Genomic DNA, 17,698 nt, shown 5'->3' on the forward strand with positions numbered 1-17,698 from the left:
GAGATTTGCACAACTCTCCCCAGGATCCTGGAACCCAGAAGTCTTTCATGCGAGGATGCTGTTGGGAATGGCCAGGTAGCGACGGAAAGAATTTTGCTTTTCCACAGTGGCATCTATCCCCTGCACCCCCCTGGGATACTACTGGCCCCACGAATTTGCAGAGTTCTGGCGAATTGCTCTTGTGAAGGGATCATTGTTCCTCAGCTTCCCCCTGTGCTGCAGAGCTTTCACAGCTGCTTTCTGTTTTATCTAATATCCTGAGGCAGACGTCAAAGGACACAGACCATCGAAAGAGTCCAATCCCCACTCATACTCGGCATCGTGAGCCAAAATCTAGAGGAAGCCCGTGATCTCCTCAGATGTGTCTCAAACTCTTAAAACCTCCCTGGACAGCAAAAGTTTCCCTTCTACTGATCAGTAGCCATAAATTGCTGATAATAACCCACCCTGGCTAATCTCACCTGCATAAGACCCAGTACCTGCTTTCCCAGCAGAGCAATGCATATTGCATTCAGGGATATCATCCACAGGACTGTCTCATTCTGGCCGTTCAAGGTATTGAAAGAAATCCGTGAATATTCCAATCTTGCCAGCTTTCTTCCTTTCCTCCTTCCTTCTTCCTTCTTCCTTCCTTCTTCTCACTTCCACCACGGAGACACGCAGGATTGTGAGCTTTGGAAATGCTCACCGCAGTTCTTTAACCTAAATCTTTCCTCTCCGGCAAATCAAGCCCCAAAAGCCCTGAGTCATTTCAGATTATAGGGTCCTTCTCCCCTGATCCACGCCCACAGCCCATTGATGCGGAGAAAAAACCTTGGTACTAGCTGGAAGGCTTCTTCCCAGCCTGGCCTTCTACTCAGAAGGTTCTGGGAGTCCGGAGGCGAAGCTACCAGGACTCAGAGGTTTGGATTTCCCAGAGTGAAGCCCAGGAGGGAAGAAGGCCCTGGTTGGTTTTTTTGCTCCTCAGCCCCATCTGCTGGTAGATTGCTGCATTGCAGATGTGCGCCGAGAGCCCAGTTAAATGTGGAGTGCCAGCCTGCTGCTGAAAACAGGGTGTGGAAATAGGACTGCATTTACACAATGGAGTTAAAGAAAAGTTTTCCTGGAATACAGGAGATCCCTAAGGCATCTCTTAGTACTACCATGCCCTGTGATTAAACTCAATGGAAACTGCAACAACTCAATCCAGGCAGTAGGTTTATTCATCAAAATGTAAGGCATCCAGATTGTTCCTATGCCAGATAATCCCTGAAACCCAGAGATACCAGTCTCTCCAGAATATCAACAGTTCCATTCCCCAACCCCATAAGATTAAGACTCCTTTCCAGTATGAAGAAGTTAAAATGGTCATTGCCATGATATCACTGAAGATTGAGGGAATGATCAGGTGAGAAGGAGAGTGTAACTGAGTAATTAGAATTTGGCAAGTGATTATGACTACTGACTCAGTATGTAGATATTTCATTTTAGTTTCTGGTATAATAGAATAGCAGAGGGGAAACCTGAGATTGTTGAGCTGTGGTCCATTGTTTTGATAATGATTGTATAACAGCATAGATTTTGTTTATGCTGTTCATTATTTTATTTATTTCAGTTTATGTTTCAGAAATCTAAAACCTGCAGATTGTTCCTGTGGCAGAGAAGTCCTGAAACCTAGAGGTTCCAATTTCCCAAGGACATCAACCAGTTGTATCTCTGTACCCGATAATGTCAACACCCTTTCTCAACGTAAATCCCTGAAGATGAGAGAAGGATCAAATGAGAGGAGGAGTTGTAACAAAGAAGATAGGATTTAACAAATGCGTATAACTACTGAATCAGTATATTGATTCTTTCTAGTCTCCAGTGTATCAGAGCACCTAGAAGGAAATCCTGCAATTATGGAACTGTATTCATACCATGCCTTGAAGTTTGTTTTATTATGACTTGTTCAAATGTACTTTGAAATTATCATTTTTTTCTGCATACATGTATATTTCTCAATAAAAAATGTTTCAGTTAACAGAAGTGCAATATCATTAGTAATCAGGGAAATGCTAGTGTATTACTCAGGATATTTAGAGAAACAGAACCAATAGGAGGTATCTGTAATATGAGATTTATAAAAGTGTCTTACACAACTGTGGGATGCAAGAGTCCAAAATCCATAGGACAGGCCACAAAGCTGGCAAATCCAATGAAGGTCCACAACAAACTCCACAGGAGAGGCTGGTTGGCGGGAAAAAAAAGCGCGAATGCTCTCTTCTCCCTGAAAAATCTTCAGTTGACTGGATAAATCCAGCTGATTGGGGTGGACCACGGTGACTCAGCAGGCACAGTTCCCGCCTGCCATGCTGGAGACACGGGTTCAATTCCTGATCCTGCCTATGCAAAAAAAAAAAAAAAAAAAAAAAAAAAATCCAGTTGATTGGATTCTCATGTTGCAGAAGACACAGCCTTAGTTGATCATAGGTATAATCAGCCACGTTGCAATCAACTGACTGATGATTTAAAAAACCAGCCTTCTGTTTTATTAACCAGCCACAAAGTGTTCTTGCAATAAAAGGTAGGCCAGTGCTTGCCTGAGCAGCCAACTGGGCATCATCACCTAGCCAAGTTGAACACTGAACCCAACCATCACAGCTAGTTAAAACCACAGTGTGATACAACTACACACTCTCTAGGAGGGATAAGAAAGATGTCTCAGAACACCTACGTTGGAGAGCACGTGGAGACTCAGATATCTTATGTAAAATGGTATAACAATTCTCATGTAAAATTGTAAAACCACTTTGGAAGAAGGTCTGTCCATTTCTTATAAACTGAACATTCTACTCAAGAGGAATGAAATTATATATTTGCAAAACACTAGTCCTCTCTAGAATACACATACGAGCTTTAATTATACCAACCAAATGGAAATAGCCTAGGTCTCCACCATAAAGTGAATAGATAAACATATGATGTCGCATTTATTCAAAGTAATATAACTGAGCAATGAAAAAAATGAATTATTATTACATGCAAAAGCATGGATGCATCGCAAATATATTAAGCCCAGCTTAATTATGTAGCAGATAATCTAACTTAACCTATCTGTATAACTCATTTGAACACTTGAAACACAGGAAGCCCAGAATAAAAAAGAGGTCGTTTAATCCAGTATAGAGTAATGTAATGCCTGGATACATCCTACAATATATAAGCATATAAACAAAACGTATTGGCAAAGTCCCTGAGAAGGGAGAAAAAATATGGAACTATTAAACTTTACCATCAGGAAATCCCTGATACTGTGTCAAACTATAGGGCCACTCAAATCAATAGGCCATGCCCTTGATCTTGAGGCTTACTCTTGTGAAGCTTATACATGTAGTAGAGAGGTTTAGCCTACCTAACGGTATGCCTAAGAGTTACTTCTGGAGGACCTCTCTTGTTGCTCAGATGTGGCCTCAGTCTCTCTAAGTCCAACTCTGCAAGTGAAATCATTGCCCTCCCCCCTACACAGGACATGATATCCAGGGGTGAAAGTCTCCTTGGCAACATGGGGAAAACGACTCTCAGGGATTAATGCAGGCCTGGCACCATGGGATCAACAATTACAACCTGACGAAATAGGGGAAAAGAAGTGTAATTAATAAAGTATCAGTGGCAGAGATTTCAAACAGAGTTGAGAGTCTACTCTGTATGTTGCTCTTATACAAGCTTCAATTCAACCTTGCTATCTATCATAAACTGCCAGCCACCAACCAGGACCATTCCAGCCAATCCTAAATAACACCTAGGGCAATATATAAGATTCCAGAAGGGTTCCAGGCAATAGAGTAACTTTCTAGAAACCTACAACCTCCAGATAGGTCCTTGGTCCAGATAAGTCCTGAAACCTAGCCCAGCCTCTCAGAACATCAGATAGTTCCATCTCTCTACCCATTTAATGACAGACCCTTCCAATATCAAAAATTTAGAATGGCCATAGCCGGAAAAAAACCCTTTTTGAGAGGGATGGAAAGATCAAAGGTGATGTTGGAGTTATACAGAGAATGTAGGATTTAACAAATGAATATGATTACTGAATCATTAAATTGATATCTCTTTTAGTCTCCAGTATCTTAGAGCAGCTAGAAGTAAAAACCTAAAATGGTGAAATCATAACCCATGCCAAATTCTGAAATATGTTCTACAACTAATTGTGATGCTGTGCTTTGAAATTTATTCCTTTTTTGTATATATGTTATTTTCCACAGAAAAAGAAAGAACAAAAGTCAGTTGTGGTGAAAAAAAATATTTAAGCCTTCTAGCCTCCTATATTCTGGAGCAGCTAGAAGGAGAAATCTGAGAGGATCGTAAGGTAGCCCATGACAAACTCTGTGATCTGTCCTGTAACTACCTGTTGAAGAGTGCTTTGAAAACTATTGCTTTTTATTTCTTTGCTTTGTATATATACTATAGAATAAAAAAGTTAAAAAAAAAACCATGGCAAAATTGTTTTCTAGAACATAAAATCCATGTTGGCAGCTTGCTGGGTTCCTGTTTTGTCAAAACTAAGAATGGAAGACAACAGTGGCTTCATTTAATGTCTATTGCCAAAACAACTATGATAACTGTCACCACAGGGAACTGTTCTAGCAATTGTAATTGGGCACAGACACATGTTGATGTTATGTTGTTATACGTGGTAATTGCTGTGGTTAGCTCAATTTGGGAAATTGTTAGACTGAGAGCTGATAGTGGTGATTCCCAATAAAAACAGCATTCTCACCAAACTTATTATTTATTCAAACAAAAGTTCTCACATCGTCATTACTGAACCATTGTATTTATGCAGAAACATAAAAGCAAGGAAAAACAGTTATTTTCATAAGTAAACACGTCCAACTGTCCAGAAGGAATGACATTTTCAACATTATATGTCAATATGCCAGTCTTTGTGGTACAGCATAAATAGGTGTGCCATCATGTATGTGACACCTTAGAGACTCAGTTTGTTTCTTTTAAAATGTCTCCTCTTAGCATAATACCTGTTGTATGACAGTTTTCCTTCAAATCCATTTGGGAATGGGATGAATCTGTTTTCGTTTTTTTGGCCAGGAATTGCTTGAAATTTAAAAGTCTTGTGGGAATGTGACGCTGGGAGCCAAACACACAAACCTTAACAACAAAGGAAGGAACCGTTCACCCACCTTATTTTGAAATAAAAATATGAAAATATCAACTTAAAAAAAATGGGCCAAGGATTTGAATGGACATTTCTCCAAAGAAGATACTCAGAATGGCTGATAAGTATAGGAAAACATGCTGAACATTAGCCATTGTAAAACTGGAAATCAAAACTGCAATGAGATACCAGTTCACACCCACTAGGATGACTATTATTAAAAAGACAGAACATAATAAATGTTGGTAAGGATGTGGAAACATAGGAAACTTCATTCATTGTTGGTGGCAATGGAAAATGGTGAAGCTATTGTGGAAAACAGTTTGGCAGCTCCTCAGAGAGTTACACAGAATTACAATATGGCCAGCACTCCACTCCTAGGGACACATCTGCGGTAGGTTGGGGCTGTATGTATCCCAGGAAATCATGTCCTTAAACGTAATCCATTCCTGTAGGTGTGAACCCAGTGTAAGCAGGACCTTTCGATGAGTTACTTCAATTCAGGTGGGGCCCACGATGGGTCTTAATCCTATTACTAGTGTCCTTTATCAGCAGAATGAAGTTCAGACAGAGAAAGAGAAAGCCGGAGAGGGAGAGCTAGAGGTAAAAATCTGTGGAACCCAGAGAGAAGAAAAGGCCACCCGTGGCCTGTTTTGGTTTGCTAAAGCTGCTGGAATGCAATATACCAGAAATGGAAAGCCTTTTAAAAAGGGAATTTAATAAGTTGCAGGTTTATAGTCCTGAGCCCATAGAATTGTCCAAACTTGGGCATTTTTTTTTTTTTTTTTTTTTTTTTTTAAAGGAAAGACAGAGAGAAGGAAGGAAGGATAGAAGGAAGGAAGGAAGGAGGAAAGGGAAACATTTTTAAACATTTTCTTGTTTTTTATTGTATTCTGTTTCTCCGTTTTTGTTACATGGGGTGGGGCCGGGAATCGAACCGAGGTCCTCCGGCATAGCAGGCAAGCACTTTGCCCGCTGAGCCACCGCGGCCCGCCCATTTGGGCATTATTGACAGTTACCAAAAGGTGGAAGCAACCCGAGTGTCCATTAGTAGATGAATGGATAAACAAAATGCGGTATATCTACACAATTGAATATTATTCAGCCATAAAAATAGTGAAGTGCCGGTACATGCTACAGTGTGGATGATTATTGAAGACATTATGTTGTGTAAATCAGGCCAGATGCAAAAGGACAAATATTGTGTGAGTTATTTTGTAGGAAAGAATTAGAATAAGCATATCATGGAGACCGAAAGCAGAGTAGTGCTTGCCAGGGACAGGGGGAGGAAGAAATGGGGACGTGCTTCTAAATGAGTATGAGTTTTGGTTGGGCATCATGAAAATAGTCTGGAAATAGATTGTGATGTAAATTAAACAGTATTGTCAAAGTACTTAATGTCAAGGAATTTCCCACTTGAAATGGTGAAATGATTACTATGTTGTGCATATTTTACCACAATTAAAAATAAATTAAGTAGGATAATTCTCCAAGATAGACCATGTTTTGGGGCACAGAACAAGCCTCAATAAGTTAAGAAAATTGAAATGATACAATGCACATTCTCTGACCACAACAGAATGAAGCTAGAAATCAATAACAGAGGGAGAAAGAGAAAATTCACAAATATGTGGAAATTAAACAATATACACTTAAACAACAAATGGGTTAAGGAGGAAACCAGAACTAAAATCAGGAAATATCGTGAGTAAAATGAAAATACACCATACGCATACCAAAACTTATGGGATGCAGTGAAGGCAGTACTGAGAGGGAAATTTATCACTCTAAAGCTTATATTTAGAAAGAAGAAAGACTTCAATCAGAGCTGTAACCTCAACACTGGGGTCACGGCACATCTTCTCCATTCCATGTCCTAATGAGTTCACCCAATTTTCCTCGAAACTTTACTGTACCTATGGGAACTCCAGCCTTCCTTGCATCTCATATGGACTCTCACAACCTTCTCACTAAATGGCCTCCATTTTCCCTCTGTCTCTCTTCCAAACTTTTCTGTACAATGGCACCAAATAATAGACATGAAGTGCAAATTGGATCTTCTTACTCAAGGCCTTAACGGTTCTCTGAGTTAATAGCATCCAACCCAAGATTCTTTGCTCTTGGCTGCTTTTCTTACCTTGACTTTTCCCACAGACGTTATTCCTTCTCTTTTCTGAAATGCCAGATTGTACATTCCTACTCAAGAAGGCCATGTTGTTTCATACTCCTGTTTCCATGTACCTGTTCATCCCTGATCCTCTGAGGCAATTCCCCTTGGATCTTGTTTATCCCATCAGTTCACATGCAATTCAGATGTCAACCACTTTGCCAAAATTCCAAGTGCAGATCTTGGGTCCTCTGAACCATAGCCAGCCCAGTGCTGTCTAATTCGAGAACCTACATCATTCTTCTGCATTCAAGTTCTGATGTCTTCCCATATGCACATTTTTACAAAAGAAGAGCTGACATTTATGTGTAGGAGTTGGAGGCAAAAAGTATGGGAAGGCTTCCCAGAGGAAGATGCAATTGAGCTGGACCAGGAAAATTGGGGGAGCAAGATTTCCAAAATCGGAGATGACAGGAAACTAGAGCCAATGGCATGTGCTAAGGCCTGGAAAAGTAGAGCTGGATGTTATGGGATGAGCATGACATTCACACTTTGTAAAAGAGATAATAGGTACAAAAATGAATTGCTTAGCAAGGGCCTTGACATCTAGGCGGAGTTTCCACTTGAAGACTTGGCCAGAATGGAGCATGTTGCTGTCCATCACTTCAGGCCCACCAATCAGCAGCATGGAAGGCAGGGGGTGGGGCACAGACTGACAGTAAACGCCGTTCAGCACCACGTGACCAGCCATACCGCTTATTGGCTGGGTGGAGTGTGGTGGGGGTGGGAAAGTGCCACACAGGATTGTGGGAATATGGCTGCTCCTCTCTCCTGAAGTCACAAAAATGTAAGTTTACTATAATTTATTTTCTAACACTGATACATTGTTGGCTGTTTGTAGTGTGATTTTTGTAGAATCTGTTATGCGATGTGTAAAAATGTACTTTAACAGACATATCGGAAGGGTTTTTGGGTGTGTGACGTGGACGGTCATTTGGCCGCGTTTAGGGGCACGGTCGTGCTTTAGTACACACAGTGATGGCTCTCTAATGCCATTTTATTAGTTTAAATGTTATTGGTGTCCATTTCTTCGTGTTCTTAGCATTTGCATTTTCAGTTTAAACAGGAGGAAAAGGATGGCGCGGTTGCCTGACCGGCTGTCAGTTCAGGATAGCTCAGTGTCTGTTGGGCGCTATGAACCTGATTTTGCCTTTTCTTTTACTATGTCTTTGGTTGAATCTTGGTCTATATATTTTCCGAGAGTTCTGTTATCAGTGACTGGATTACGTCTGTGATTTTAGACGAGTAAAGAAGGAAATTAACATGGTGAGGGAGGGTACATGGGATTAGGACAGATAATGGCCATTAGCTGCCTTTCAGTGCACTAGTTGTTTCATTTCACAATATGACTGTATGTTTAATATCATTTGTTTGTGGAAATTTCTTAATCTGTCTTCATATGTTGTCTGAAGAAAATATTTCTGGCTGCATTCTACCGGTTCTTCACTGACCACCCTGAATAGTTTTCAGTGATCTTTGACTGCCGTTTTGCATTTTTGTGTAATATACATACATAGTTCATATCATTGTTTTAAAAAATGTGGTGCTTTTCTTGTGTTTTCGTGGAAATGTTTGGTGTTATTTGTAATTTACTAAGAAGGAAGATAGCAGTCTGGTTGGTCAAAAGCCTTTAAGACTTTGAAAGGAATCAACCCTCAGGGAATCTATTTCATGCTTTAATTTCCTATGTGACTGCGTGGGTTTTTTCCCATGGCATTGCACTCGTTTGCATGTATTTAACTTTGATATTGGTCGTATTTCATAAATATTCTTTTAAAATGAAAGTCTTTGGGGAGTATCCATTTGGAAATGAATCGTCTAAGCTGAGCACTTGACATTTTACAAATACAGCGGATGCCTTAGTAGGTCTTACAGCTTTGATTAGACACACCTTGGCATTAAATAGCAAAAAACAACTGTGCATTTATCTTCATTGCCAAAGTTTCTTTTCAGGTTTTTGTATGATTTCAGTTTTCAGAGCGGCAAATTAACGTCTGATGGAGAGGTTTATATTTCATAATATGATGGTTCTCATTGCATATTTTGACATAATTTGTTTCAATTCTAATCTTGTCCCTTTATATTTTCTTCAAAAATAAATGTTTCATGGTACTCTCAATTTACAAATACAGCCGTAGTCCTCTGAATACTTGATGTTTTACGACAGTGAGGTCTTAAAACGTCTGAAATCGGCTGCTATAAAGATAGTTTGGCATTTAATTTTACAAAGAATTGTGTGTTTGGTTTTATTCCCTTTAATGTGGTCCTGGTTCATATCATGAGCTTTGTGATAAAGTTTGGCATATCTCAAATTCACAATGTGTTCTAATTGCCATTATGTTTCTTGACTTACGGAGGTTACTGGCCTCATGCTGCCAGTGGACCTCACCTTTCATTTTATTTTACTATTAATTGCATTTTATTAACATCTAACTTGTAAGTTTGGTGTTTGTGCGTCTTATTTAATAGTTCTATTGAAAATGAAGAACGTTTTATGGAATTTTTCAGGGTAAAAAAGCAGGGCCTGCGGCAGGCCACGCTGGCTCAGCAGGCAGAGTTCTCGCCTGCCATGCCGGAGACCCAGGTTCGATTCCTGGTGTCTGCACATGCAAAAAAAAAACACAAAACAAAAATCCACAGCCTGTTAGACTGGCCCTGGAAACTAACCCGGGCCTTCCGGCATGGGAAGGGAGAACTCCGCCAACGAGCCACCGTTGACCACCCGGCTCTGATGTTTTACGACAGTAAGAACCCGGAAGTACGGTTCTTGGGCCTTAATCCTCTGAATCCTTGATGTTTTACGACAGTTCAGTCTTAAAACATCTGAAATCGGCTGCTATTAAAGGTAGTTTGGCATTTAATTTTACAACGGAATTGCGTGCTTGGTTTTATTCCATTTAATGTGGGCCTTGGTTCCTATCATAAGCTTTGTGATAGTTTGGTGTTATCTCAAATTCACAATGTGTTCTAATTGCCATTATGCTTCTTGATTTACGGCGGTTAAATCGTCTCGTGCTGCCAGCAAGCCTAACCTTTCATTTTATTTTACTATTAAATTGCATTTTATTAACATCTATCTTGTCAGTTTTGTGTTTGTGCGTCGTCGTATTTCATAGTTCTATTGAAAATAACGTTTTAAGGTATTTTTCGGGGTAAAGAAACACGGCCTGGGGCGGGCCACCGTGGCTCAGTAGGCAGAGTTGCTGCCTGCCATGCCAGAGACCCGGGTTCGATTCTCGGTGTCTGCCCATGTAATCAAATAAACAAACAAAAAAGACAGCCTGTTAGACTGGCCCTGGAAACGAACCCGGGTCTTCCAGCATCGGAGGTGAGAACTCCGCCAATGAGCCACTGTTGCCCAACTGGCCCTGTGCCTTTAGGACAGTAAAAACCTGGAAGTACGGTTCCTGGGCCACCACAGAACGACTGTGGGAATTTCATTTCCTGCGGCAGTTGCCAGAATATCACATCATTCAGTTGAATTCTGTCCTTAGTTTTTTCCAAAACTTTCCCTTGAAATTCATGAGGCACTTTCACTTTCCAAACGTGGGAATTAATGGGTCGGATTGAATGCTTCTGTTCTCTGGGTCGAATGGCCCTTGCAGGTCGTGTTGCCTAGTGTTCAAATTCAATTTATAACGGTAATTGTTTATTAAATGCAGCATTAGATCTTTAAGATTTCAACTCGATCCTCCTTCCCAGCTATTCTTCTATGGAAAAACGGATTTTTTGTTGTTTCTGTTTGCAAACAAGTAGAACAAATAAGAGTGATTCAAGTCCTGGCTGGTTTGACAGCGAAAGTGGCACGAATATGCTCTCCCAACCCCCTCCCATCCTGGAGGAGGCTAGTGTGACCACGAATTCTGACTGTGCCTCAGGGCTTCAAGTGAACGTATTGGCATGAAGTGGGCAGGGCCCGCCTATTTATAAGCGTGCCTTCATTGTGTAATGCCTAATTGGGATTCAACGGCAGAATTCGAATGAATTTCTTGTTATCTCCCACAGACACCTCATCACCGTAGTCACTGAGAGTAAAGCATTGATTGCTTTGGAGTAAAATCCAAACTCTTCCCTTTTATGATGGAAACAATTGAGTTTACTTATCAGCCTTTTTTCTGGTTCATTCTTGGTATAGATGTTTTGTCTATTATCTCATGTAGAGATAATTTGATGACTCTTTTATTGGTGGGCCCCTGATTTCTCTAAATGTAATCCGCTTGGATTACATTTAGAAATCAGAAAGACGGTTTGCTGGTGTCTGGGTTTTCTGCTCTATCTACCCTGGGTACAGACAGGAATAGAGATTTCAGAAATTGAGACTCTAGCCTCACAAATCCTGACTTTCCAGGCACAGCCTGGACAACATGTAAGTGTGGAAAGAAGGTACTTTTATTATATGCCTGTTACCTAAGGAATCCTATGTAAATAGTTGCAATTAAAGGTAAATTCCCCAAAGGGGTGGAAGAAATTGGGTAAATTAAAATCCTCGTGGTCAGTGGGGGGCAGGGGTAAGGGGTATGGGATGTATGAGTTTTCTCTTTTCTTTTTCTTTCTTTTTCTGGAGTGATGCAGATGTTCTAAAAGTGATCATGGTGGTGAATACAAAACTATGTGATGATATTGTGAACCATCGATCATACACCATGTATGGAATGTACGTGTGTAAAGATTTGTCAATAAAAATTTGTTTTTAACGTAAATCCCCCAAATCTACATCCTGTTAGCAACTACCAAATCTTTTCCATTGTTTTCTCCTCAAAGACCTATGTTCAATGTCAGATGTTAGCATCATTATTTAAGATATGAATTCTGGGCGGGCAACGGTGGCTCAGTGGCAGAGTTCTTGCCTGCCATGCTGGAGACCCAGGTTCAATTCTTGGTGCCTGCCCATGCAAAAAAAAAAAGTTATGAATTCTTCACAAAATTGTTCTGAATGATATTAACTTGTTTTTGGTGTAAAGTGTTTGTCAAGTTATTATGTTACTGATGTTTGATAATAATATACCAAAAATGCCCTTGTATAATGTCATAATGTGCATTTCATAGTATAATAGTGTCAGTATTTGATAACATATTAAGAAGACGAAACCCATTGCAGAGGATTTCTACCCATGGTTTTGCATGTGTCAGTTGCCTTATGAGTGAAGAGAAAAAAGCAAGCTTCTTTGAAACTATTCTTCTAGCAAAGAAATGTCATTGCCTCTCTGTAATAATTAATAATTGCCCTATGAAACTCAATTAAAGCACTATGAGCTATGTTTCGTTTTGAAGGGTTGTCTGGCTCTGAAGAGCAGTCATACCTGACCTTGTGGTTTGGTTTGTGCAGTCCCTGTCCCACATTACATTTCACTCTTTTGGCCTACCTCATACAAGTTGCATGACTAAGTAACCTGGGCCAACCAATTATTTTCAGAAGTTCCTCTGGTTATGGGAAAGAGGAAATTTGCCCCAGCAACCCACGTTATGAGTTTCCAAGTGTTGTAATTTTCCTGCAGTGTTTCTAGGCTTTGGACCCACTGACAAGCCTCCTTGCAGGTTTGTACAATCACCATCTTCTCCCTGAGGACCTGTGATGGAAAAAGTCTACTCCTGTCAGTCTCTGGGCCTGTAACATGGAAAGAGTAGAACTGGAACCAACTGTCAAGGCCAGAAAGTCGAGTAAGTGCAATGCTATGCAGTGTGAGGTGACAAATGATGGGGGGAGGGCAGCATCTGTCTCTGTCAGGTAACCATATTTCAAAGAATGTCGCTATCTCTTCATTGAGTGTCTAGAGATAGTAATTACACAGGGTCACTATCCGGCCACTGCTAACTAACTCCGTGGTAGAGACCATGTTTCTACCACTTATTTTTAATTAGACAGTGACATCTTTTTGAGTGCATATGTGTGTTCCTCAGTACATTTTGGGTGCCAGTATTAAAGAAACATTAGTATTCTTGGGATGTTCTGATCTCAGAGAAACCTGATACTCACATTTTAAAATCAAAGTTTTGATCCACCTTTTTTATCCTTTTTGCAAAGCCTTTGCAGTGGCAGACAACAGCAGGAAAGACTGGATGCGATTGTCAAAAAATAATAATAAAATCGGGAGTCCAGGGATTCTGGAAGTACGGCTCAGGTGCTTTTGTCTCAGGTATGAGAATGTGGATCTCAAGGTAATTTTAATACCAAGTCTGTCTATGAGAGGGGGGAAGATAGGCTCTGAGGATCAAGTGAGTGGCATGGTTGGTAGTCTGCCAGTCTGTTCTACAGGAGTGAGGAGGACATTTATTTGAGGGGGGTCATGGAGGTATAGGTCAACAATTAATGTAATAGATAAGTCAGTATTCCTCCAAACCTGTACTTGGCCATGCATCGTTGGTATTTTCCCTGGTTTGCTCACTCTCACCTTTGAGCCTCAGTTTCTTCATTTGCAAAATGTAAATCGTACCTTGCTGTAGGCAGGTTGTGAGAATCAAGTGTGGTAATCTTTTTAAAGGACCCAGGATGCACTAGGTACTTAAGCAATGAGTGCACCACTTCATGAATTCACATACAGGAGGAGAGCATTATGGTGCTTGGTTTACCTCCTCTCCTTCCCCATTCCCCTAACCCCCAGCTGTTTTGACCTAGGCATAATTAAGTTAACATGTTTGTTTCCTTTTCCAGGACCAGCAAATTTCCTCAGAGGTTACTCGGGAATCCCTTTGGAAACGACACCACTGTATTCTTCCTGTAAAGCTACAGGTAGCAGAGGAACCTGAACTTTGCTGAGCTCTGTGCTGACATCTGTCGGTGCCAACTATGACACTTTACATCAAGGGTGAAGAGGTTCAGCACCTATCATGACTTGCTAGGTTTTCTCACACTCTGCTCGCTGGAGGGTGCCTGTTAACTGGCTGTGTGACAGGGGTCTCTGTGTTTTCCTCACCTGTATAGAGTCATTTATTGGGAGGTGATTTAATCATTGCAATTCAGGTGAAAACATTTGGCAATTTGAGAGAGACAGGGTAATATGAAATGTTCTTAGATGGCTTCAAAGAGACTTCTAACCTTCTGTCTCAATAGATACCCCCAGTTCCTCTACTTTTCTATTAGCATGGGTTTTACTGACAAGGCGACATCACAGAGTATGAAGTTCAATTCTTTTTTACTAGGAACCAAAGAGTCTGTGTAAGCTCTGTGTAGCAAGTGAACGTTTCAAGTCTAGGTTTAATCCTCTAGGTGGTTAAATCACTTTAAAATGCTCTAAGGTGGGGTCCATTGTTATATCCCAACCCAGTGAAAAACTGAGGCCTGGGGTTTTTACAAAAGGCTTTCCTCAGACACACTTAGTAGGACTATGCCAGTGATGTTCCTTCACGAAAGGTGGCCTACTTGTTACTCCAAAACAGCTGTAAAACTTAACTATAACTGAGGCCCATCCTTCTCAAGCCACGCTATCTTGTCGTGCCCTCTATGCGTCCCAATCATTTTAGGCCTCTTCACGTGTCAAAACCAGAAGTGAGTGGTTTGGTTTAATGGAAAATTCCACTGAGTATTGGTATAGGAGAGAGGATTCAAAAATGGTTACTGTTTCATTGGGGTAATTTCAACAGTTGAGGGCCTCGGGGAAAGAAAAGGTGACCCTCTTGAAAATTAAAGGTACGGCCTTGTCCTTGGAACTTTCTGAGGGTTCCTTTCCTATGCCAGACTTGACAGGTAGGCACCACTATCATATAATCAGTGAACGTCTACTCAGATGGGAATGGTAATGTACTGCAAGTTCTTGATAGAACGTATTCCATGTCAAGCTTAGCTATCTTATCACTTTCAAAGTGAGCTGGGGCCTTTGGGAGATACTTACAAAAAATGAAATGCTGTTGCATAAGTATACTTCCAGCAGCCTCCAACAGACTCAGCCTGTCATTAGTAGACTCACAGAGCTGAGATATCTTGCATAATATCAAAGAAGTGAGGGCACACTGATACTGGTAATATCAGGAACATGGGATATGTTGAGTCCCGAGGAATGAATAGACAGTGGTCCTTGGTAGGTCTCCTTTGATCTGATACTAATATGCTGCACATGATGATGTGCACATTGCATTACAGTGAGATATTATTTACCATTAGGCGGCCGATCCTGTTTGGGATGGCAGTTTCACTACTAGTCAACCAGTCTCTAAGATCAAATACTGCCCCTGGCTTTGGCTACCACTTAGCATATTTGCGTTTGGCGAACCAAAGTGTGTGTTTTGCAAACATTTCTGTAAGAATTTCTTGCGCTCTAATTCTGCTCATTCTCTGCCAGTGGTGTTGGCGGTGGGGACACAAAAGTTGCCGGGGTAGTTCTGGAATCAATAACCTGATATTGATTCCTTTTGCAACCTCATGGCCATCTGCACATGTAACCGGGATCCGGGAACCTATAGGACGAAGGTCCACATAGAATGACTAAAACGTCCTGTATCTCAAACCCGAGAGGACAAATTCTGTCCCTGCTTTGGAGATTCCATATTGGATTTTGGGAAAGCAAAGTGAGGGATTTGCAAATATGTCTCTCAGAATTTCAGCACTGCTCTACTGCTCTTCCTCTGCCAGTAGGTGGGAACACCAAAGTGACCTGGGTAACTCTGTAATCAATGAGTTGAGTTTGATTCCTTGTGAATTCTCATTACCATCTACAGATGACCCCGGGATTCAGGAACCTATCACGGCAAGTGTCCACATAGAATGCCTGACACCTCTTGTATCTCAGAGTGTAAGAACTCCAATTCTTTCCCTGGCCTTGGCTGCTACTTTCCATATTTGTGTTCAGGAAAACAAAGTGAGGGTTTTGCAAACATTGCTCTAAGAATTTGCTGCACACTTCTGCGACTCATTCTCTACGAGTGTGTGTGGGGGGTGGGATACGAAAGTTGCCTGGGTAATTCTGTAATCAATAACCTGACTTTGATTCCTTTTGCAATCTCAAGGCCATCTGCACGTGTAACCAGGATCCGGGAACCTATCAGAACAAATGTCCAAATAGAATGACTAAGACCTCCTATATCTCAAACCCAAGAGGTCAGAGTGTGTCCCTGCTTTGGAGAGTCCACATTTGAGTTTGGGAAACTAAAGTGAGGGTTTTGAAAACGCTTCTCTAAGAATTTCTTGCACTCCACTCCTGCTCTTCCTCTGCATGTGTAACCAGGATCCGGGAACCTTTCAGAACAAATGTCCACATAGAATGACTAAGACCTCCTACATCTCAAACCCAAGAGGCCAGAGTCTGTCCCTGCTTGGGAGATTCCATATTTGAGTTTGGGAAATCAACGTGAGGGTTTTGCAAACACTTCTCTAAGAATTTCTTGCACTCCTCTGCTGCTCTTCCTCTGTCAGTAGGTGGGAACACCAAAGTGACCTGTTGTAAGTCTGAAATCAGAGACTTGAGTTTGATTCCCCATGACCATCTGCAGATCATACCGGGAGACAGGAACCTATCACGGCAAGTGTCCACATAGAATGCCTCACACCTCTTGTATCTCAGAGTGTAAGAATTCCAATTCTTTCCCTGGCCTTGGCTGCCACTTTCCCTATTTGTGTTCAGGAAACAAAGTGAGGGTTTTGCAAATATTGCTCTTAGAATTTCTTACACTCTTCTGCTTCTCATTCTCTGCCAGTGGTGCTGATGGGGGGGAACACAAATGTGACCTGAGTAACTCTCTAATGTATAACTTGAGTTAGATTCCTTTTGAAGTTTGATTGTCCTCTGCAGATGGTAGTGGGATCCAGGATCCTATGCGAATATGTGTCCACATAGAATGATTAATACCTCCTTGATCTCAGAGCCCAAGAAGTCAATATCTTTCCCTGTATTTGGCTGGCAATTTGCATATTTGTGTTTGGAAAACCAAAGTGAGGCTTTTGCAAACATTTCTGTCTGAATTCCTTGTACTCTTCTGCTGCTCATTCTCTGCCAGTTTGGGGGGGGGGTGTGATACGAAAGTTGCCTGGGTCATTCTGTAATCAATCACCTGACTTTGATTCCTTTTGCAACCTCAAGGCTATCTGCACATGTAACCAGGATCCGGGAACCTATCAGAACAAATGTCCACATAGAATGACTAAGACCTCCTATATATGAAATCCAAGAGGTCAGAGTCTGTCCCTGCTTTGGAGATTCCATATTTGAGTTTGGGAAACTAAAGTGAGGGTTTTGAAAACGCTTCTCTAAGAATTTCTTGCACTCCTCTCCTGCTCTTCCTCTGCATCTGTGACCAGGATCCGGGAACCTATCAGAACAAATGTCCACATAGAATGACTAAGACCTCCTATATATCAAACCCAAGAGGTCAGAGTCTGTCCCTGCTTTGGAGATTCCATATTTGAGTTTGGGAAACTAAAGTGAGGGTTTTGAAAACGCTTCTCTAAGAATTTCTTGCACTCCTCTCCT

The 17,698-nt window shown here is 41.1% G+C and overlaps 1 long non-coding RNA gene across 1 annotated transcript; it reads left to right on the forward strand.

Moving 5' to 3' along the window:
* The first annotated feature begins 7,256 nt into the window (after positions 1-7,256).
* On the forward strand, positions 7,257-14,291 carry LOC143670621 (uncharacterized). The gene is made up of 4 exons (XR_013169411.1): positions 7,257-8,088; positions 12,797-12,959; positions 13,324-13,435; positions 13,951-14,291. It is a non-coding gene; the product is annotated as an uncharacterized LOC143670621 (long non-coding RNA).
* The last annotated feature ends 3,407 nt before the right edge of the window (positions 14,292-17,698 follow it).

The sequence above is a fragment of the Tamandua tetradactyla genome, chromosome X (assembly GCF_023851605.1).
Source record: "Tamandua tetradactyla isolate mTamTet1 chromosome X, mTamTet1.pri, whole genome shotgun sequence".
Taxonomy (NCBI): domain Eukaryota; kingdom Metazoa; phylum Chordata; class Mammalia; order Pilosa; family Myrmecophagidae; genus Tamandua; species Tamandua tetradactyla.